The sequence below is a fragment of the Panicum virgatum genome, chromosome 3K (genome assembly GCF_016808335.1).
Source record: "Panicum virgatum strain AP13 chromosome 3K, P.virgatum_v5, whole genome shotgun sequence".
Lineage (NCBI taxonomy): Eukaryota > Viridiplantae > Streptophyta > Magnoliopsida > Poales > Poaceae > Panicum > Panicum virgatum.
Window position 1 is genome coordinate 31,177,933 of NC_053138.1, and position 23,649 is coordinate 31,201,581.

The following is a 23,649-nucleotide window of genomic DNA, read 5'->3' on the forward strand; positions in this document are numbered from 1 at the left end:
AGATGTTTTTGTAGAAACATGGTTTAGGGGGCCAGCACGGTGCTTAGTGCTTGGTTGGCCACTCTCCATAAGGACCGGTTCATAGAGTGACAACCTGGGACAACAGCACTACCACAAGGCTAGAATGGGATAGACTTGGCTTACTAATTAGGTCTTTTTGGTTTGGAGTAACTTACCTGCGGGGCAAGAGTAGTAAGCTTCAATGGTCCCTGCTCCTCCGGCTGGTCTGTGCTTGGTTTGCGTACCTGTGCTTGTACCCCCGTGAGGTGGGCCCATCGTCGCTGACCTAACTCTCGCGGTTACGCCTTACCAACGAGATTCTTTGTAACGGCCTCGTAGTGAGTCGCTAGCCATCTCACCTAAGGAAGTGTGATGAACCTCTAGCGTAGCTCACGACTTGTGGGTAAAGATGTGCAACCTCTGCAGAGTGTAAAACTGGTATACTAGCCGTGCTCACGGTCATGAGCAGCCCAGATCCTCCTTTTGATTAGTGGGGTTGTCTCCTTCCGACGAGGGAGGTGCCTCTCGGGGTTACCTTGGTGGCTTGGTTTCGGTTTGGTTCTCAGTAGTAACATGTTTAATCTTGATTAATTACTATGTAACTGGGTTAATGGTAATTCATCAACTCGTAGTAAATAGCTTTAATAAAATTTTGCCAAGACTTAAAAGCTAATGCAGTTGAGTCAGCCAACCTTAGAGCCTCATATTTTGTGTTATACTTGTTGAGTACAAGTTGTGTACTCACTCTTGCCTCTTCTCTACTTTTTCCTCTTGGCTACACTACTGCTGCTCAGTTCCCGCCGACACGAGGGAGTTCGTCCAGCGCTTCCAGGACTACGAGGACTTCTAGGCGTTCGTCTCCCAGTCGACGTCCCTGTGGCGCCCTGCTTCAGCTTCGGAGAGCTTTTATCGTATTTTGTACTTCGCTTCCGCTATATCAGACATTTTGTCATTAATGTAATAAATAACATTCGTATTCGCTTTATTATATCTTTTATGTGATATGTGCTATGATATACTATTCATTCTGTTGTATATACGTGTGACTTGATCTTGGCACGTATATGATTGCTCGGTTTATGTTCTTTTATAAACTGGGTGTTACACACCATCAGATCGGATTTGACGCTTGTCGAATTGCCGCTCTCGGTGCTCGAGGGGCTGGTGGATGGGTTCCGGGGAACCGTAGTTTCCGGAAAACTACCGCAAGTGAAGAAGAACCTGGCGGCGGCTTGCATCTAGACGCTGACGTTGGCGGAGAAGAAGATGCTGGATCTTGATGCCATCGAACTCGCTGCAAGGACTCATGAGAAATCTCCCCTACCTGGCGCGCCAACTGTCGGATTGCTTATCCGGCAAGTCCACCAAGGGTATGCCAGGCGGTAGATTTCTAGGTCAAGGGGGGATTCCGGAGCCAAGATCAGATGGTTGCGAGATGACGCTAGGGTTTAGATAGGTTCAGGCCGCTCGGGAGCGTAATACCCTACGTCCTATGTTTTGTGTATTGTATGAGCTTGATGATGAATGAGATGCTATGATGTGATGTGTTTTCTATGGGTCTCCTCATGGCACCTTTATAGGCCAGGTGCCGTGGGTTACAAGTAAGGGAGGACATCTACTCGGGTTGTTACATGGAATCAGGTCGGTTGAGATCCCTAGATATCCAAAATCCATATCCGCGCCTTGATCCTCATCCTCGGAGGAACCTTCTGACGTCCAGCCAAGTGCCTGTTCGCCGGGTAGTCATACAGAGTGGTCCTGGCCGAGTAGGTACCCAGTCGGGAGATAACTACTCAGCTGGGATCCTGCATAGCATCAAGAAGTGGTATGTTGCCATAAAGCTTCTTAATTACCTCGACGAACTTGCCAAATTGCTCGTCGGCCACCGGCCTCCTTCTCCGCTCTAGAAATGGTAAGGCGGTTGTATCGTGATAGTCCCGTGAAGTTCTAGGGGGTTCCACGGGGCCTTCTTGGGTAGCAATGGTGTTGGATTCTTTGGCCTCCCCCATCTTCAGCATCGGTATTCCTAGCGGTTACAGTCTCCCGCCGTGTACCTACATCCTGCGGAGGAGGTGGTTTCTGTGCGGATTGCCTTGCCCGCACAGTTACCGCATTCACACTTTCTTTCGGGTTCACTCCCAATTGCTCGGGAAGCTCCCCCGTGTTATGGATACGACAGGATGAGACCAGTTGAGTTACTTTAGTTTTTATCAATTCATTGAAACTCAATTGATTTTTAATAACAGAGTCAAACCCCTCTAGTTGAATAGCCAAAGATTCAAGAATTTTATCATTAGCAAGAAACTTCTCACTAATATTGTCATTGATTTATTTTTGGCCGTACATGAAGTTTTTAAGCGAGGGCTAAAAACTATTATTAAAATTGTTACCTTGTTGTTGGCCGAAGGGAAGGTCGGGCTTAGAATTCCAACCTTGCTGAGGATGGCAGTATGAGTCATTGGGAGTGTCATTCCCAATGGAGTTCTCGTCCTCTTGAGTGAACGGGCAAGATTTGCTAGAGTGTCCAGTATTGCCACAATTCTCACATGTCATCCAAGACATAGTCTGGTTAACCTCCTGGTGTGCAGATTCCATCTTTTTCATGAGAAGATCCATCTTAGCTACCAGCCTATCGACACTGTCGATTTCATGTATTCCTTTTGCATGGGCGGCTGCCTATCTTCCTTCCAACTCTGGGTGGAAGCAACCTTGTCGATGAGCACTCTAGCTCCTGCAACATCGAGGCAGAGGAATGCTCCTCCCGCTGCTGCGTCCATGTGATCTTGTGATCGCTGGTTCAGGCCATGGAAGAAGTTCTGGATGATAAGCCATTCTTCCATGCCATGGTGTGGTCATGCTGCAATGTATTCCTGAAGACGTTCCTAGGCTTCCGGGGCTGTTTCATCCTGGAGTTGTTGAAAACTGGTAATCCTGTTCCGAAGGGCGTTGGTTTTGCCCACCGAAAAGTACTTGACTAGAAAAGCATTGGCGCACGCATCCCAAGTGTCGAATCCTTCCTTGTAGGCGTAGAACCACGTCTTTGCTTTCCCAAGCAAAGAGAATGGGAATAACTGAAGACGAATATTACCCATCGTAGTGCCTTTTGGGTTGATTATGCTGCTCACTTCTAGAAAATTCTGCAGATGAGCGTTGGCATCCTCTGATACCTTTCCGCATAAGGGACTTGCTCGGACCATGTTGACAAGATCAGTCCTTATCTCAAAGCCATTAGTGCCTTGGTCATTGGTCAGTCCAGTAGGGATATGGCTATTGGATGGGGCTAAGAATTGACAGAGTGTCTTCTGAGCCATGGGTATTGAAGCTGGTATTGTCAAACCTTGATCCTAGAAAGTTTCTTCTGGTTGGACGACTATGCATCAAATAATTCACCCAATTCTTCTGGATATGAGTTGAAGTGATATGGTAGATCGAATCTGGTCATGCACTGCTCTATAGAAATCACAAAGATACCGAGAGCAATAGTAATCCCGCTAAAATTAGCGGTGATAAATCAGTAAATTTTATCAAACTATTGAACGATATCTTTAGCCAATTGTTTCCCCGGCAACGGCGCCAGAAATGCTTGTTGGTGTTTCTTATGCTCAATACAATATGGATTCCGCAAGCGCACAGAATCACCGTTGTAGCACTTCACCTTGGAGTATCCTAGGGTATCGTATTTTTCCTCAGGAAAGCGCTATGGATAAAGAGTATCGAAGAATTGAATGACAAACTTTACTAGAGATATCAACTGACTAACTTAGTGGTGGTAAGCCTGTGATATGATAGATAAGATAATGGCCACGATGACCGTCTAACACAGGAGACTCTAATCCTTAGAGAGGTAAGCAGCTGGGAGGACAACGAGCGAGAAAGACTCCTAAAACACTTCTAAACTATCGAGCTAGCATCTCTAGATTAAACCTTGCTTCTAACTAGTTATTGGGACCATAGAGCTTACGTCAGTGGCCTCAGGGAAGGACTCAGACTGGGGTGAGAAGGGAGTGCAACGGCAGTCGGCACTACTGCTATGAAAGCACCCGAAGTTGGTGGACTACAAGGGACGGACAGGGCTGTCACCACCTGCCGCATTCGCCTAGTCGGGCGATGAAACAACTGAGAGCCGCCAGGAAACCGTGAGCCTCTACACTCCCTTAACGCCTCGAATGGGGCCCATGTTGGTGATGGCCGCGATCTTGTCGCGGTTGGCTTCGATGCCGCGCTCAGACACCATGTATCTGAGGAGCTTGCCTATTGGGACCCCGAACAAGCATTTCTCAGGTTTCAAATTGATGTTGAACCATCTGAGATTGGTGAATGTCACGCTCAGAGTGGCAACCAGGTCGTCTTCCAAGGGTGTTTTGACGACGATGTCGTCGACGTAAACCGCGACCGTCGGCCGTGGAGGCTCTGTTTGGTCTAGGTCTCCCGGCGGGTTGATTTGATCAGTGAAACACAACTGCATACAGGGCTGATAAGTCACACCCGTGTTCTTTAAGCCGAATGGCATTATAACGTAACAATATGAACCGAACGGAGTGATGAAAGATGTCGTGAGCTGGTCGGATTCTTTCATCGCGATTTAATGGTAGCCAGAGTAGGCGTCCAAGAAGGACATGATCTCACACCGAAGGTGGAATCCACTACTTGGTCTATCCTCGGCAAAGGGAAGTGATCTTTGGGGCATGCCTTGTTCAGGCTGGTGTAGTCGACACACATCCTCCATTGACCATTCTTCTTCTTTACAATGACTGGATTAGAGAGCCAGTCGGAGTGATACACTTCTTTAATGAAGCCTGCAGCTAACAACTTAGCTATTTCTACTCCTATGGCCCTGTGCCTCTCATCGTCGAAGTGGCGCAGTCGTTGCTGAACGGGCTTGGATCCCGGCAAAATGAGGAGTTTGTGCTTGGTGACCTCCCTTGGAATGCCCGGCATGTTAGACGGCTTCAAGGCAAAAGTGTCCTTATTGGCGCGAAGGAAGTCGAATAGCGCGAGTTCCTGTTTGGGCGACAGCTGAGCCCCGACCCGAATGGTCTTGGTCGGGTCGTCAGCATCGATGGCAACCGACTTTGTCTCTTCATTCGAGATGAAAGTAGGAGCCTAGCTTGGCTTGCCAGGGTTGGGGCGATGCTGGCGCGGAGTTGCCCGAGTTCCGCTGCATTCGCTGTCATTGAGGCGAGGTCGAAGTACTCGTGGCTGCTGGTGTAAACCTACTCGAAGGACCCGCTCACAGTGATGATACTGTTCGGTCCGCGGAGATTGAGATTGAGGTAGGTGTAGTTGGGTACTGCCATGAACTTGGCGTACGTGGGGCGTCCCAGAATGGCGTGGTACACCCCCTTCCAGTCGACCACCTCGAACATGAGGGTCTCGGTGCGAAAGTTGCCTTCATTGCCGAAGGTAACCGGGAGGTCGAGGTTGCCGACCGGGTAGGCCTTCACTCCCGGCAAGATGCCGTAGAACGAAAAGACGGAGGTCCACAGGCAGGCCCGTGGAATCCCCTTGTCGTCGAGTGTGTCGATGTAGAGGATGTTGAGGCTGCTGCCTCCGTCCATCAACACCTTGGTCAGCCTCATGTTGCTGACGATGGGGTCGACGATGAGCGGGTAGCTTCCTGGTCGGGGCACGTTCGGCGGGTGGTCGTCTTGGTCGAAGATGATCGGGGTAGATGCCCACCTCAGTTTCTTGGGAACTAAACACCCTGCAGAACAAACTTGGCGGAGACGTACCTTCTGCTGGCGCTTGGAGCAGTCGTCTTCAAGCCCGCTGATGATGACGAGGTAGCGATCCACGTTGGGAAACGTCTCCTCTGCCAGCTTCTCCTTCTCCTGGTCTGCGGGGGGGGGGCGCTTGTCGCAGCTGTCGTTCCCATTCCTGTCGGTCTGTTGGAGGAGGCGCTTCATGAGATCGCAGTCCTTGAACTTGTGCTTCACCGGGAAGCCGTGGTTGGTGCACGACTTCTCGAATAGCTGCTCGAAGTGCTCATTCCTGAGCTGATGCCTTTCGTCTTCTTCTTGTTGTTCTGCCACCGCCACCTCGTGGCCCTTGAGCGGTCGACGCTTCCTCTTGTTCTTCTTCCCCTCGCAGTCTGCGGGGGTTTCACCTAGGCTCTCCCTCTTCGCCCTCGTTGTGGGTTGGTCCTGCACAAAAACAGCTCCAACGGCCTCCTCTCTAGAAGCGTGATTCGTGGCGATGTCCAGGAGCTCACGGGTGTTGAGCGGCTTCTAACACCCTAGCTTGTGGACCAACGTTTTGCAGCTGGTGCCGGTGAGGAAGGCGCTGATCACGTCGAAGTCGACGATGTTGAGGAGTTGTAACACCCTGATTTAAATTTCAGCATTTATTAATAAATTTAAATGGCTTTATTCAAATTTCTAAGGTTTATTGTGTTTAGTTGGCATTTAATCTAATTTTTGTTCCTTAAGTAATTAAAATTTATCATAGGTTTAAATTTTTTGGTGTTGCATTCATGCTGGAGCATCTCTTTTATTTGTTCGAGTGTTAGAGTGGAATTCAAATTCAAGTTTGAATTCAACTAGTTTTGGTTGAGTTTAAATAGGAATTAGAATTAGAAAAGAGAAGGAAAATAGAAAACCCCAACCCAACTTGAAACCCGGCCCAAAGCCAACCACCAACCCAGCCCAGCTCCTCTCCCTTCCGTGCGTGGCCCAAACTCCCCGCGCGGCCCAGCCCGCCTACGCCCCGCGCTCCTCCCTCTCACCCCGCGCTCACCCGGGCCCACCTGCTAGTCACCCAGCGCGGCCCGCTCGCCCGCACCCCCCTTCTGGCCCAGCGAGCCGCTCACCCGCCCGCCGCTCAACTCGTGCGCGCGCGTCTTCTTCCTGCAGCACGGGCCCGCACGTCAGCCGACCCCCGCGACACTGACCGGCCGGTCCCACCCGCCAGGCCCTTCTCCCCCGCCTCTCCCGGCCGCGCAACGGCCATCCGCGATCCCCGGCCCGGTGATCTCGCCGGCCTTCCTATTCGGGCGCGCACGCCGAGATCCCGGCGCCCCTTCTTAAATCACCCCGCAGCCCCCCTGGAGACCTGCCCCAGCCGAGATCCAGCGCCGCCCCGCACCGCTCCGCCGCGCAGAGCCCTCAGCGCCGCCGCAGGTGAGTGGTCCGCCGCCCGTTTTCCTCGCCACCGGCAACCTCGAATGCCCCCTGACCCCTCTAGCATCCCCGCAGGAGCTTCACGAGCCGAACCGCAGGATCCCGAAGCCCGGAAGACCACCACACCGCCCTGTCCGCGAGCTCCGCCCTGACCACGCCGCCGGTACTCGTCGCCGACCGCCCCTGGCTGCAGCTCCGGCCGTTTTGGGCCCTCGGTAAGCACCCTCAGGCCATCCCAAGCCTTTTTGCGCTAGATTAGGTCTGCCGTAGCCCTGGAGTCCCCGGAGCACCCGCTCGCCGGCGAGGGTCTCCGTGCAGAGCCGCCACCGTCCATGTTCACGCCGTCCCGAGCTCCAATCCCCCATCCTGAGCACGCAGGTGGACCACGCGTGCCGTTCTCGAGCTCCTAGGCCAAATCCCGGGGCAAACCATGCACGGGAGCGCCGTTTTGGCTTGCTCCGGCGAACTCGCCGCCGCGGAACCGCGCTCCGGCGAGTCCCGCCGCCGCCCCACGCGCCCAAACTCCCAGGGCCCTCCGATCCGAGCCCAGCGGTCACGATTAGATCGTGGCCTGATCCGATCTGATCCGTCAGATCGTGATCCAACGGCCCTTATCTGAAGATACCGGTTCAGCCTTGTGTTTTTGCTTAAGAGCCCCTCTAGTTTTTCATATTCAACCCGCACTCCTTTGTAGTTCAAAAATAATTGCAAATAAGCCCAAAACTTTGCACAGACCCCCCTGAGCTTTCCAGAAATCAAACCCGCCATCCAGGGCCGTTGGTTTTGCACGTTAGCCCTTAGATTTAATGGTTAATTATGTTTAGACCCTCGGTTTTTGCAGAAAACCCCCTGGAACCTTAGTTTTCTCGCAGATAAGCCCCTAGAACTTGTTTTTGGCCTAGATTATGTGTTTTAACTCCGTTTTAAGTGTTCTTTATGTCCACGCGATCGTTGTAGCGCGTAGAATAGTTTTAGACTAGTTTAGTGTGCTGTTTTTATGTATTGATGTATTGTTTCTTAGTTTTTGCTAGTGTTGGCTTGTATGCTTATTATTGTGCTTTGTTTTGGCCATGTGTTCGTGAGTAGACGTTGATCCATCTGAGGAGCCCCAGTACCAGTACCCGGAGCAGCCGTCTTCGGAGCAGTTTGAGCAGCAGCCAGAGCAGTACGAGGAAGGCAAGTGTAACATGAACAACCTATCACTTTTAAATACATTTTACATACTGCATTTTAATACTGTATGCCTATAAGGACTTTCCTAGCCACTTTATATCCTTTATATATATCCTTTGGGTTGCATTTCGGTTAGTTGTGCTAGGTTGCTGCGCTATAACACAATCTGGTCCTTTTTAATTAATTTGACTAATGGTTTACTTGAACTTAATTCTGAGAGTGGCCCTCTGTGTGGATGAGTGGCTCACGTCTCGTTAAAAGATGGTTTTTGTAGAAACATGGTTTAGGGGGCCAGCACGGTGCTTAGTGCTTGGTTGGCCACTCTCCATAAGGACCGGTTCATAGAGTGACAACCTGGGACAACAGCGCTACCACAAGGCTAGAATGGGATAGACTTGGCTTACTAATTAGGTCTTTTTGGTTTGGAGTAACTTACCTGCGGGGCAAGAGTAGTAAGCTTCAATGGTCCCTGCTCCTCCGGCTTGGTCTGTGCTTGGATTGCGCTCCTGTGCTTGTACCCCCGGAGGTGGGCCCCATCGTCGCTGACCTGACTCTCGCGGTTACGCCTTACCAACGAGATTCTTTGTAACGGCCTCGTAGTGAGTCGCTAGTCATCTCACCTAAGGAAGTGTGATGAACCTCTAGCGTAGCTCACGACTTGTGGGTAAAGATGTGCAACCTCTGCAGAGTGTAAAACTGGTATACTAGCCGTGCTCACGGTTATGAGCGGCCCAGATCCTCCTTTTGATTAGTGGGGTTGTCTCCTTCCGACGAGGGAGGTGCCTCTCGGGGTTACCTTGGTGGCTTGGTTTCGGTTTGGTTCTCAGTAGTATCATGATTAAATTTGACTAATTACTATATAACCGGGTTAATGGTGATACATCAACTCGTAGTAAATAGCTTTAATAAAATTTTGCCAACACTTAAAAGCTAATGCAGTTGAGTCAGCCAACCTTAGAGCCTCATAGTTTGTGTTATACTTGTTGAGTACAAGTTGTGTACTCACTATTGCCTCTTCTCTACTTTTTCCTCCTGGCTACGCTACTGCTGCTCAGTTCCTGCTGACACGAGGGAGTTCGTCCAGCGCTACCAGGACTACGAGGACTTCTAGGCGTTCGTCTCCCAGTCGACGTCCCTGTGGCGCCCTGCTTCGGCTTCGGAGATCTTTATTCGTATTTGTACTTCGCTTCCGCTGTATCAGACATTCTCGTCATTATTGTAATAAATAACATTCGTATTCGCTTTATTATATCTTTTTACGTGATATGTGCTATGATATACTGTTCATTCTGTTGGATATACGTGTGACTTGATCCTGGCACGTATATGATTGCTCGGTTTATGTTCTTTTATAAACCGGGTGTTACAGAGTGGTATCAGAGCCGTATCGACTGTAGGACGAAGCCTAGATAGAACTGGTCGAGTTTTAGGACTTCTTCTCTCCAATCCTTGCCTGCTGAAACTATTTTACTATTGTACCCCTTGACTTCTATGACTTTTACCCTTCTTGCCTTGATTTTTCTCTCTGAAGAATAGTTTTCGTAGATTTTGGCCTGAATCAGTCATCTGACCACCATGAGTATAGCTAGGTGACCTCTTTATAATAATATGATAGCACGTTCTGCGACGCGTTGTGTTAGTCGAGTCTTTTGCTAAACTCGGCTAAGTCGTGAAAATTGTCTGCTTGTTATTATGCTATATGTATGATTTGGATTTTTGAATGATTGCATAGCTTAGTAGTTTAAATTTGTTTAAAGAAAATCACTTTTATGTTAAAGTTAACTAATTAATAAAATGAGTTAGATCGTTGGGAGTAAAACAGTCCACTCTATCCTGTCTACTTTATCATTGCTGAGTCTTTTTCCGCAAAGAGTTATCATATCCATCTGAATTTATTCCTGCAATATCCTTACTCGTGAAACCTTTTGTCCAACATCAGATGGTGAACACCAGGCGTGGTTCTGACCAGCAGGGGCAGAACAACCAGGGTCAGAACACCCAGGGGACCGGGATCCCGATGCCGCCGCCTTTGACTCCGGAGCAGTACTTCCAGCTCCAGATGCAGATGATGGCCACCCTGAACAACACTGCTCAGGCTCTTCAGCAGGCTCACACTCAGCCTCTGCCTCCACCACCGCCGCAGCCTCGCGACAGGCGTGCTGAGTTCTTGAGGGGTCACCCGCTGACGTTTTCACACACGTCCGACCCTCTTCAGGCTGACGACTGGCTCCGTGCAGTGGAGCGTCAGCTGGACATCGCCCAGTGCGATGATCGGGAGCGAGTCTTGTACGCAGCAGGACAGCTGCGAGGGGCAGCATTGGACTGGTGGGAGTCCCACCCAGTTCATGACCGCGAGTCTCTCACTTGGCTCCAGTTCAGGGAGCGTTTCCGCAACCACAACGTCCCCGCGGGCGTTATGAAGATGAAGCAAAAGGAGTTCCTTGCACTGAAGCAGGTAACCTTGAATATAATCATTCAGCGGTTTCTTTTGAGCTAATGCCCCTTGTTCCATCCTTATGAAATCTTGAGTTAATCTTTCGATATCTATCTGTCTTTGTCACTTCAGGGGACTATGTCGGTCACGGAGTATCGTGATCGCTTTCTGCAGCTGGCTCGCTACGCCCCTGCCGATGTTGCGGATGACCGCAAGAAGCATGAGCACTTCATGGAGGGTCTTGAGGAATACCTCCAGTACGCGCTGCTCAACCTCCGCTTCGACGACTTCAACCATCTGGTTGACAGCGCGCTCAACACTGAGCGCAAGGACTTGGAGATGGAGGACAAGAAGAGGAAGATTGTCCCCGTTGCTTCCGGCAGCAACACTCGTCCACGCCTCCAGCAGCCTCAGCAGTACCAGCAGCAGTACCGGCCTCCTCAGCAGTACCAGCAGAGGCCACCACAGCAGTACCCGCCTCGACAGCAGCAGCAGGCGGGGCAGGGCCAGAGGTTACCGGCACCTCCGGCTCGTGCTGCTCCATCGGTACCGCAGGCTCCACGTCCGGCAGCTCCTACCGGATAGCAGGCTCAGGGACCTCCTCGCACCTGCTTTCACTGCGGCCAGCCGGGGCACTACGCCAACGCTTGCCCCCGGAAGGCGCAGGCGGGACAGCAGGGGCGCCCAGCTCAGCCCAGGGCGCCACTTCAGGGCAGAGTGAACCACGTGACGGCCGAGTCAGCGGCCGAGGCTCCCAACGTGGTTATTGGTACGTTCATGGTTAAATCATATCCAGCTACAGTTCTTTTTGATACTGGTGCTACGCATTCCTTCATTACTCAGTCTTTTGTCGAGCATCATGGTATTCATACTAGCACATTAAAGAGGTGCCTGTTAGTATCTTCACCGGGAGGATAGTTGAGGTCTCACACTTACTGCCCGAGAGTCAGTGTTTCCTTGAGGGGAGTTGAGTTCTGTACTGATCTGATGGTGCTAGACGCCAAGGGCATTGATGTCATTCTGGGAATGGAGACTCTGGCCAAGTGGGGAGTTCGGATAGATTGTGCTCAGAGGACAGTCTTGCTATCAGCTTCCAGTGGCCAAGAGGTTGTCATCAATGCAGTGGAGCCTTCGGGATTTCTTCATCAGATGAAGGCTAGACCCACGGACGGTATTCGCGTGGTGTCTGAATTCCCGGATGTCTTTCCGGATGATCTGCCAAGTATGCCGCCTGAACGCGCCATTGAGTTTTGTATTGATCTCTTGCCTGGCACAGCTCCTATTGCAAAGCGGCCCTACCGTATGGCACCTATAGAGCATGAAGAAGTCAAGAAGACTATTGATGAGTTGCTAGCCAAGGGCTATATCCGTCGCAGCTTCTCTCCTTGGGCTTTTCCATTATTGCTGGTAGATAAGAAGGATGGCTCGAAGAGAATGTGTGTCGATTATCGGGAGCTGAATGCAGTCACTATCAAGAACAAGCATCCACTGCCCCGTATTGAGGATCTCATTGATTTTGCTTCGAGGTGCTCGTATATTCTCGAAGATTGATCTTCGTTCGGGTTATTTTCAGCTAAGGATCCGTCCTGGGGATATTTCGAAGACGGCATTCACCTGCAAGTACGGGCTATATGAGTATACAGTCATGTCCTTCGGCTTGACTAATGCCCCGGCTTTCTTCATGCATCTGATGAACATGGTCTTCATGGATTATCTGGATGTCTTTGTGGTGATTTTCATTGATGATATTCTGATCTTCTCCAAGACAGAAGAAGAGCATGAGGAGCATCTGAGACTCGTGTTGCAGAGACTGAGGGAGCATCAGCTATATGCCAAGTTCAGCAAGTGCGAGTTCTGGATTGACGAGGTGCCATTCCTCGGTCATGTTATCTCTCAGGGGGGCATTGCTGTTGATCGGAGCAAGGTGAAGGATGTACTCGAGTGGGAGACACCGCAGACAGTAAAGGAAGTCAGGTCATTCTTGGGCTTAGCTGGATATTATCGGAGGTTCATTGAGAATTTCTCCAAGATCGCAAAGCCTTTGACTTCTTTGCTGGAGAAGAATGTGGCTTTCGTATGTACTGATGAGCGTCAGATGGCCTTTGATGAGCTGAAGAAAAGGTTGACTACGGCGCCAGTCCTGACTCTGCCAGACCAGACGAAGAGGTTCACGGTATATTGTGATGCTTCGAAGGATGGTCTTGGGTGTGTTCTGATGCAGGAGGGCAGAGTGATTGCTTATGCTTCACGGCAGTTACGTCGGCATGAGCTGAACTATCCCACTCATGATCTTGAGTTAGCCGCAGTTGTACATGCTCTGAAGATTTGGAGGCATTACTTGTATGGACAGTGGTGTGATATCTACACTGATCACAAGAGCCTCAAGTACATTTTCACGCAGAATGAGCTGAACATGCGGCAGAGAAGATGGCTAGAGTTGGTCAAGGATTATGACCTGGAGATTCACTATCATCCGGGCAAGGCCAATGTTGTAGCAGATGCTCTGAGCAGAAGAAGTTATGTCAACATGGCCGTGGCTTTCCAGATGCCTCCAAAGTTATGTGAGGAGTTCGAGCAGTTGAGTCTGGGCTTCTTGCATCATACCTCCAGTGCAGCATTTGAGGCAGTACCGACTCTAGAGTCAGAGATCAGGCAGCATCAGAAAGATGATGAGAAGCTGCAGGAGATCCGTGAGTTGCTCAAGAAGGGAAAGGCTCCTCATTTCAGAGAGGATGATCAGGGTACTTTGTGGTACAAGAACCGGATTTGCGTGCCTGATGTGCATGATCTCCGGAAGTTGATTCTGAGTGAGGCCATGATACAGCTTACTCTATTCATCCGGGCAGCACGAAGATGTATTATGATCTCAAGGAACGTTTCTGGTGGTATGGGATGAAGCGTTCAGTGGCAGAGTACGTGGATATTTGTGACACCTGTCAGCATGTCAAGGCTGAGCATCAGAGGCCAGCAGGTCTGTTACAGCCTTTGAAGATTCTAGAGTGGAAATGGGAAGAAATCACTATGGACTTCATTGTTGGATTGCCTCGTACTTAGAAAGGGTATAACTCCATTTGGGTAGTAGTGGATCGACTGACGAAAGTTGCTCACTTCATTCCAGTGAACACTACTTACTCTGGTGCTAGACTTGCAGAGTTGTACATCTCTCGGATTGTCTGTTTGCATGGTATGCCCAAGAAGATCATATCTGACAGAGGGTCTCAGTTCACTTCTCGGTTCTGGGAGCAGCTCCATGATTCGTTGGATACGAAGCTGCGTTTCAGTACGGCTTATCACCCTCAGACAGATGGGCAGACAGAGAGAACCAACCAAGTGTTGGAGGATATGCTGAGAGCTTGTGCCATTCAGTACGGTACTAGTTGGGATAAGTGCCTGTCTTATGCTGAGTTCTCATATAACAACAGCTATCAGGCCAGTCTGAAGAAGTCCCCCTTCGAGGCATTGTATGGCAGAAAGTGCAGGACTCCTCTCTATTGGGATCAGATTGGTGAGAAGCAGTTCTTTGGCCCTGAGATCATAGATGATGCAGAGCAGATGGTTCAGGCTGTGCGAGAAAATCTGAGAATTGCACAGAGCAGACAAAAGAGCTATGCAGATGGCAAACAGAGAGACGTGACCTTCAGTGTTGGTGATTATGTGTACCTGAAGGTGTCTCCGATGAGAGGAATCCGCAGATTTAATGTCAAGGGGAAGTTAGCACCTCGGTATGTGGGGCCATTCAAGGTGCTAGAGCGGAAAGGCGAAGTTGCTTATCGCCTGGAGTTACCTCTCGGCCTCTCGGGAGTTCATGATGTCTTCCATATATCTCAGCTGAAGAGGTGTCTGTGAGTACCCGAGGAGCAGGCACCACTGGATGGAGTAGATGTCCAGGAAGATCTGACTTATACTGAGCATCCGGTGAAGATTCTGGAGACATCAGAAAGGGTTACTCGGAACAAGCGCATCAAGATGTGCAGAGTTCAGTGGAGTCATCACAGTGAAGCTGAGGCTACATGGGAGCGGGAAGATGAGTTGAAGAAGACATATCCAGATCTCTTTGCTAGCCAACCCAGCTAAATCTCGAGGACGAGATTTCTTTAAGGGGGCAGGGTATGTAACACCCTGATTTAAATTTCAGCATTTATTAATAAATTTAAATGGCTTTATTCAAATTTCTAAGGTTTATTGTGTTTAGTTGGCATTTAATCTAATTTTTGTTCCTTAAGTAATTAAAATTTATCATAGGTTTAATTTTTTTGGTGTTGCATTCATGCTGGAGCATCTCTTTTATTTGTTCGAGTGTTAGAGTGGAATTCAAATTCAAGTTTGAATTCAACTAGTTTTGGTTGAGTTTAAATAGGAATTAGAATAAGAAAAGAGAAGGAAAATAGAAAACCCCAACCCAACTTGAAACCCGGCCCAAAGCCAACCACCAACCCAGCCCAGCTCCTCTCCCTTCCGTGCGTGGCCCAAACTCCCCGCGCGGCCCAGCCCGCCTACGCCCCGCGCTCCTCCCTCTCACCCCGCGCTCACCCGGGCCCACCTGCTAGTCACCCAGCGCGGCCCGCTCGCCCGCACCCCCCTTCTGGCACAGCGAGCCGCTCACCCGCCCGCCGCTCAACTCGTGCGCGCGCGTCTTCTTCCTGCAGCACGGGCCCGCACGTCAGCCGACCCCCGCGACACTGACCGGCCGGTCCCACCCGCCAGGCCCTTCTCCCCCGCCTCTCCCGGCCGCGCAATGGCCATCCGCGATCCCCGGCCCGGTGATCTCGCCGGCCTTCCTATTCGGGCGCGCACGCCGAGATCCCGGCGCCCCTTCTTAAATCACCCCACAGCCCCCCTGGAGACCTGCCCCAGCCGAGATCCAGCGCCGCCCCGCACCGCTCCGCCGCGCAGAGCCCTCAGCGCCGCCGCAGGTGAGTGGTCCGCCGCCTGTTTTCCTCGCCACCGGCGACCTCGAATGCCCCCTGACCCCTCTAGCATCCCCGCAGGAGCTTCACGAGCCGAACCGCAGGATCCCGAAGCCCGGAAGACCACCACACCGCCCTGTCCGCGAGCTCCGCCCTGACCACACCGCCGGTACTCGTCGCCGACCGCCCCTGGCTGCAGCTCCGGCCGTTTTGGGCCCTCGGTAAGCACCCTCAGGCCATCCCAAGCCTTTTTGCGCTAGATTAGGTCTGCCGTAGCCCTGGAGTCCCTGGAGCACCCGCTCGCCGGCGAGGGTCTCCGTGCAGAGCCGCCGCCGTCCATGTTCACGCCGTCCCGAGCTCCAATCCCCCGTTCTGAGCACGCAGGTGGACCACGCGTGCCGTTCTCGAGCTCCTAGGCCAAATCCCGGGGCAAACCATGCACGGGAGCGCCGTTTTGGCTTGCTCCGGCGAACTCGCCGCCGCGGAACCGCGCTCCGGCGAGTCCCGCCGCCGCCCCACGCGCCCAAACTCCCAGGGCCCTCCGATCCGAGCCCAGCGGTCACGATTAGATCGTGGCCCGATCCGATCTGATCCGTCAGATCGTGATCCAACGGCCCTTATCTGAAGATACCGGTTCAGCCTGGTGTTTTTGCTTAAGAGCCCCTCTAGTTTTTCATATTCAACCCGCACTCCTTTGTAGTTCAAAAATAATTGCAGATAAGCCCAAAACTTTGCACAGACCCCCCTGAGCTTTCCAGAAATCAAACCCGCCGTCCAGGGCCGTTGGTTTTGCACGTTAGCCCTTAGATTTAATGGTTAATTATGTTTAGACCCTCGGTTTTTGCAGAAAACCCCCTGGAACCTTAGTTTTCTCGCAGATAAGCCCCTAGAACTTGTTTTTGGCCTAGATTATGCGTTTTAACTCCGTTTTAAGTGTTCTTTATGTCCACGCGATCGTTGTAGCGCGTAGAATAGTTTTAGACTAGTTTAGTGTGCTGTTTTTATGTATTGATGTATTGTTTCTTAGTTTTTGCTAGTGTTGGCTTGTATGCTTATTATTGTGCTTTGTTTTGGCCATGTGTTCGTGAGTAGACGTTGATCCATCTGAGGAGCCCCAGTACCAGTACCCGGAGCAGCCGTCTTCGGAGCAGTTTGAGCAGCAGCCAGAGCAGTACGAGGAAGGCAAGTGTAACATGAACAACCTATCACTTTTAAATACATTTTACATACTGCATTTTAATACTGTATGCCTATAAGGACTTTCCTAGCCACTTTATATCCTTTATATATATCCTTTGGGTTGCATTTTGGTTAGTTGTGCTAGGTTGCTGCGCTATAACACACTCTGGTCCTTTTTAATTAATTTGACTAATGGTTTACTTGAACTTAATTCTGAGAGTGGCCCTCTGTGTGGATGAGTGGCTCACGTCTCGTTAAAAGATGGTTTTTGTAGAAATATGGTTTAGGGGGCCAGCACGGTGCTTAGTGCTTGGTTGGCCACTCTCCATAAGGACCGGTTCATAGAGCGACAACCTGGGACAACAGCGCTACCACAAGGCTAGAATGGGATAGACTTGGCTTACTAATTAGGTCTTTTTGGTTTGGAGTAACTTACCTGCGGGGCAAGAGTAGTAAGCCTCAATGGTCCATGCTCCTCCGGCTTGGTCTGTGCTTGGATTGCGCTCCTGTGCTTGTACCCCCGGAGGTGGGCCCCATCGTCGCTGACCTGACTCTCGCGGTTACGCCTTACCAACGAGATTCTTTGTAACGGCCTCGTAGTGAGTCGCTAGTCATCTCACCTAAGGAAGTGTGATGAACCTCTAGCGTAGCTCACGACTTGTGGGTAAAGATGTGCAACCTCTGCAGAGTGTAAAACTGGTATACTAGCCGTGCTCACGGTTATGAGTGGCCCAGATCCTCCTTTTGATTAGTGGGGTTGTCTCCTTCCGACGAGGGAGGTGCCTCTCGGGGTTACCTTAGTGGCTTGGTTTCGGTTTGGTTCTCAGTAGTATCATGATTAAATTTGACTAATTACTATGTAACCGGGTTAATGGTGATACATCAACTCGTAGTAAATAGCTTTAATAAAATTTTGCCAACACTTAAAAGCTAATGCAGTTGAGTCAGCCAACCTTAGAGCCTCATAGTTTGTGTTATACTTGTTGAGTACAAGTTGTGTACTCACTCTTGCCTCTTCTCTACTTTTTCCTCATGGCTACGCTACTGCTGCTCAGTTCCTGCCGACACGAGGGAGTTCGTCCAGCGCTACCAGGACGAGGACTTCTAGGCGTTCGTCTCTCAGTCGACGTCCCTGTGGCGCCCTGCTTCGGCTTCGGAGAGCTTTATTCGTATTTGTACTTCGCTTCCGCTGTATCAGACATTCTCGTCATTATTGTAATAAATAACATTCGTATTCGCTTTATTATATCTTTTTACGTGATATGTGCTATGATATACTGTTCATTCTGTTGGATATACGTGTGACTTGATCCTGGCATATATATGATTGCTCGGTTTATGTTCTTTTATAAACCGGGTGTTACAGGAGTGAGTTGCACTGCTTGGAGAAGCGATGAATGTAGTCCCGGAGGGACTCGCTAGGCTCCTGCTTGCAGCTCTTGAGATCCCAGGAGTTACCCGGGCGGACTTACGTGCCTTGGAAGTTGCCGACGAACATCTTTCGGAGCCGCCAATCGAATCGGCCGGCAAGAACTCAAGCCAGGCACAGACGTTGTCTCCCAGGCAGATGGGTAGGTACTGGATGACGAACAGGTCGTTGTTTGTGCCTCCGGCTCGACATGCAAGCCGATAGTCCTCCAGCCATATGCCAGGGTTGGTTTCCCCTGTGTACTTTACGACGTTGGCCGGTGGCCGAAATAACTGGGGGACCTGCGCCCTACGGATCGCCCTGGAGAAGGCACGCGGCCCCGGAGGATCCGGGCTCGGGCTTCGGTCCAGGTCGATGTCGGGGTCGCACGGACGTCTGCCTCGTCGGAGCGGCGAGAACTCTGGGTGGGGGCATAAGCCTGTGTGCCTTCCGTGCGAGCTGCCGCGTGGTCGACGTCGGCATCGCGCCGCGCTTGCTGGCTTCTGCGGATAACGCTCCGCGCATCATACCCCGGCCCGATGCGACCACGGACAGGAGGCCTCGGTGGGAGCGGAGCAGGTGCAGGAGTGACGGCTGGCGCGTAGTTGCTAGCGTCCGGCGGCGCGGGCGGAGCCTGCTGAGCTGTGGAGAACTCTTTGCGCTGAGATCGCGCATCCCCGGCAGGGCATAAAGCCGCCTGCTGGCGGTGTAGGGAGGAGCTCTCCGTTTGCTGAACCGCGGCGAGTTCCACCAGATTCCTGACTTGGTGCTGCAGAGAACGCTGCGCCGGGTCCTCCGGCTCGACGAGCGCTTGTAGGAGGATTGCTGCCGCAGCGATGTTCTGACCCGCACGGAACTCCTACAGGAGCTGCATGCGGGCATCATTGACGATGTTGCTGTGGACCCCGCGTGCGCGGCGGCTAGCCACTCCCGCAGGCTCTCCCTCCTTTTTCTCGGAATGAGCCCGAGGCGGAGGGTTCACCGAAGGTGGGCCCTGCGCCGGCAGGGTGCGGAGCTCGGCGGCGTGGACCTGAGCATTAGCTAACAAGATTATCCAATGATCCGGAGGAGTGTGAGTCGTGTTCGACAGCTCCACCACCGGCGGCTGCTCGCGCGGTGCGGTGGCCATCGCGCACATGTGCGGGGACGCGTGAGCGTCACCCAGATAGTTGTCTCCTGTGCTGAAGGTGTCGCTCAGAGGCTCCTCGTCACACAGGAGGTCGTGGACAGAGTCGGGTAGCCCTCCGTCATGCCCACGAGCTGGGACATGGAGCGATGCTCGCACCTGGTCTTGTGCGTCTCCCGAACACAGGTGCTCGCGGAGTTCGCCAAACACGAACGATCCCGGGGGTGATTGCGGCGGAGGAAGTGATGCCAGGAAAATGGGCGGCCGAAACGGCCGGTCTCCACGTCAGCAGAGACAAGTTAAATTTTAGTTAACTTGAATAGAACAATGTAAATAAATTTAGGTATTGCGAGTCCATACTTCCATAATTCTTATATTTGCATAAAATTATGTTAATTACATCTCCGTGGAGAACACCCCTGATTAAGAATTCCGGCATGAGTACATAAAAGAAAGATTCTGTGGAGAACACCCCTGATTAAGATTACATCATATGGCTGCCTATTACATGACTACAAAAGAAAAATCTTCAATCTTCTCGCCATAGTGATGAACGCTTGCTGGGTGATGCCTTAATGACATGATGCCCATCCATACATGGGGCACGATCAATGAATATGTGTTTGTATGTATTAGCAATTTGAGTTATATGCTAACACAATCATGATTTTGCCACTAGCGCCATGGCATGTACGCGTGCAGTGTACTTTGGACAAAGAATATTTATTTTATCCATATTTGTTTTGATCATAGCGAGCATCAAGCCTGATCGTTTTGCTAACAAGATTATTACTCCAATCATGCATGGAGCCTATTTCATCCATAACATTTCAGATATTTATTGGTTTATATATGACCAAAATTGAACATAGCTACTGAGCGGTAATGCAGCATGCTCCTAAATACGATGTTCCTTCTTTTAATATTTAATTTTAGAGCCAAGACTAAACAATATGAGTACATGGCGTGATTTTTATTTGAAGCATGTAGCCGTGTCTCATTAGTTACATGCACGGATGGCATTTTTACTTATTTGTTCCAAAGGAAATTACTACATATGACGCCCTGGTGGAAATAACTTGACGGCGCTTTGCAAGAATTTGTTTATATATTTTATTTGGTCCGATTCATGAGCGAGAGACCAAGCATGAATATGGTCAGCTTAGGATTTATGCAATGCCCGTTATACACGACCTCAATTTGTATCCATCGTAGGGACCGAGCCAATATTTATGACTTGTATCCACTAACTAGACCGAATTGAGGGGCATAACGATATCAATAGTGCAAATGCAATGAGAATGAATTCAATTTATCTAGGCTTATATCCAATATGGAGGATCGAACCTAGATAGTAAAATCATTATATATGGCGTCAGTTTGTATCCATCGTAGGGACCAAGCCAACATTAATGGTTTGTATCCACCAACTAGACCAAACTGCAGAACTTGTGCAAAATATATGACAGCGAATGGTTGATGATGAATTTAATGCATGAGCCCCAGTTTGTATCAAAGTAGGGACCGAGCCAACATGAATGGCTTGTATCCGCTAACTAGACCAAACTGCAGAGCTTATGCAAAGTATGATGGTAGGAACAATACATGAAAAGGATACGATGGAGGGGAATTGCAGACCAAAGCAGTGGCGAGAAGAAGCCGATGGAGCATTCTCACCTTCACGCAGGGAAGCGCAGCAGTGATTTCTCGGCGTTGATGAAGAGCGAAGCGCGCGATCTTCCGGCGAGGAGCGCAGCAACCTTCCGGCCTCGCCTCTTCTTGATGATGTTTGCTGACAAAACTTGATTGCAGATCTTCACGCCGGGCAGAACTTGACAATGCTTAGGACAGCGAATGACGATCAGTTGGGAATATGCCGGTGCTTTTGGGCAACCTGGCAGTACTCCTCGGTGATTGAATATGGTCGGCAGTGGATGAGTGTTTTGGATGGTGAATGGCCAGGGGCCGGACATGATCACGGAGGCTTGTATTTATAGATTCAGGTGAGGGGTGCTCTCTTGAACGGCAACGCAGCGCCATGGCTCGCACTTCTCGCGCACGTCCCCAGAGAAACCTGGTTCGTTGAGGACGGGTGTCTTTATCCCAACCTGATCAGCACGTCCGTATCAGCTTTAGGTGCGGAACCATGGGCCACCAGAGGATTTAGTTAATAATTTATTTAATTTGCTACTTGACGGTAACTTAATCCATAGGCCTAGCACTTCCACGGGCACACCACACGTATCCATTTACCATGCCGGATAAGGGTGTGAGGTCCATGACATTCATTGGCTGACAAGTGGGCCAAATTAACAACTTGGTTAGTTAATCCATTCACATGCCTTTAGCAGGTTGTACATTTTTTTTTCTTCACCACACGCGGAGGCAAATATACGTGTCAGTTTTGATCAGCCTAGAGACACCAAGTAGCCATGTGTATTTTAGTTATTTTATTTGCATGGACGTGACTCCTATTTTGATTGCCTTGTATGAGCACCAAAGAAATATTTCAATGTTTGCACATACGCAAACATAATTCATTCTGTTCTCCCGTTATTTAATTTCCTTGCCAAGCCAAGGCTATAATTTTCTCTATCACGCTAAACATGAACAATATTATGTCCGTGTACACGCATTTGAATAAGTGTACACAGATATTTATTTTTATATTTAAAAATTTAATCTTTGGTATTATTTATAGACCATTTCACATATACAGGGGAAAGCCAAAATATGTGTCAACAGGAAGTGGTGGCCCACCCTTCAGCTATTGGGAGATGTTGGCCAACGAGTAGAGGACCATGTCGACATCCTCGACAGCCAGGATGGAAGCCATCATGAGCGCGATGCGTCAGAGCACCGCACGCACGGGCTGCGATGGCATGTGCTTTCTGGTGCGCGGGCGGAGCACACGACGTCGCCTCAGCCTGATGGGCCTGGAAGGCAGAGGAAGTGGCTCTGGAGCGTCCTCCGGGGCCACCGGGGCGGCCTCCTCCTCGCGGAGCCGGAGGGTACCGAGCTTGTCGGTGATGAACTCCAGACTTCCAAAGTGGAAATTCTGGGAAGGCTGGAACGGTGGAGGCACCCACAGCCCTTCGCGGGGGACTGCGGGGAACTCCAAGGTGCCAAAGCGGATCGTCTCGCTTTGGCTCGCCGTCGGAGCAGCGGTGGAAGCAGATGAAACCATCCGATCGCCGAAGCGATGAACGCGCGAAGCGCTCCCCACGGACGGCGCCAATCTGTCGCAACCGGAAATGGGCGACTACCAAACTACTTGATTGCTCGTGTCTCGCGCGTTGGATCGGAATGGTCTACCACACAATGACTCGAGGATTTAGACTGATTCGGGTCGAAAATGCCCTACGTCCAGTATGAGGGGTGGCTCTCTCACTCTGTTGCTCGAGCCCAGGTGCTCAAAGTTGCCGGGGAGCTTACAAGCCTTCGAGTAGTGAAGGAATGGTTCTATTTCTTGCCTACGTGAGTGGGATCCCCTTTTATACTTCAAGGTAGGACCCCCAATTTACACGGTTCTACTGCTAGCGTGCGTTGCTTGCTTCTCGTAGTTGACTCTTTATCTTTGTCGGCATGCGGGCCCCGCTCCATCGGTCGCGTGTGCCGGTAGCCCTCTTGGTCGGTTTTCTTGGGCAATGGGTCTTCGTGCTCCCGTCCCATCCCTGGTCGATCGGGATGGTCTCCCTGCTCGGTCGGGGCTCAACGGTCGTCCTGCCGTCTGCCCATCCATACGTCCTCCGCACGTCCCTCCCTGAGCAGACTCTGACCGGGGAGTGGCAGGCTTGCTGATGGGCTCAGCTTGTCAGGCGGCCTCGCCCGGTCGCAATCGCCTGGCGCTGATGGTGCGGTGTCAGGGTGGTCATGATGACGGCGTGCGGGGCGGAGGAGTTGACGCCCTCTCTCCCGTTTTCTGCCGCAGGTACGGGTAGGTGGCACAATTCGCACTGTGACCCCGTCAGGAGGTCCTGTTCGGGTGCACGAACACGCTCCATGGGAGTGGGCAGTGCGTACGTTGGCATGGGGGGTAGGCGTGACCACCACGCCCTCGGCCTGGGTCGTATCCTTGGCGAGCAAGACCCAGATGGCCCGTACGGATCGCTTCCGCATGTGCCTGCGGTCGGGGTGCTGCCGTGTGTCCCTTCTTCCTCTAACGCGGTCGGGTGTCGGACGCGACGTACGACTGTTTTGTAGACCACTTGAGCCCTTCTTGGGCCGATGGCTGGGCTCTGGAGAGAGGTTGGAATGTGTTTGTTGGGGGACCCGTCCCTACCTATCAGTACCCCTCCCAGCAA

General features: G+C 51.1%; 1 non-coding gene across 1 annotated transcript; it reads left to right on the forward strand.

Annotated features, from left to right (window-relative positions):
• The first annotated feature begins 2,838 nt into the window (after window positions 1-2,838).
• Window positions 2,839-2,945, forward strand: LOC120701630. Its single transcript, XR_005686195.1, has one exon. It is a non-coding gene; the product is annotated as a small nucleolar RNA R71 (small nucleolar RNA).
• The last annotated feature ends 20,704 nt before the right edge of the window (window positions 2,946-23,649 follow it).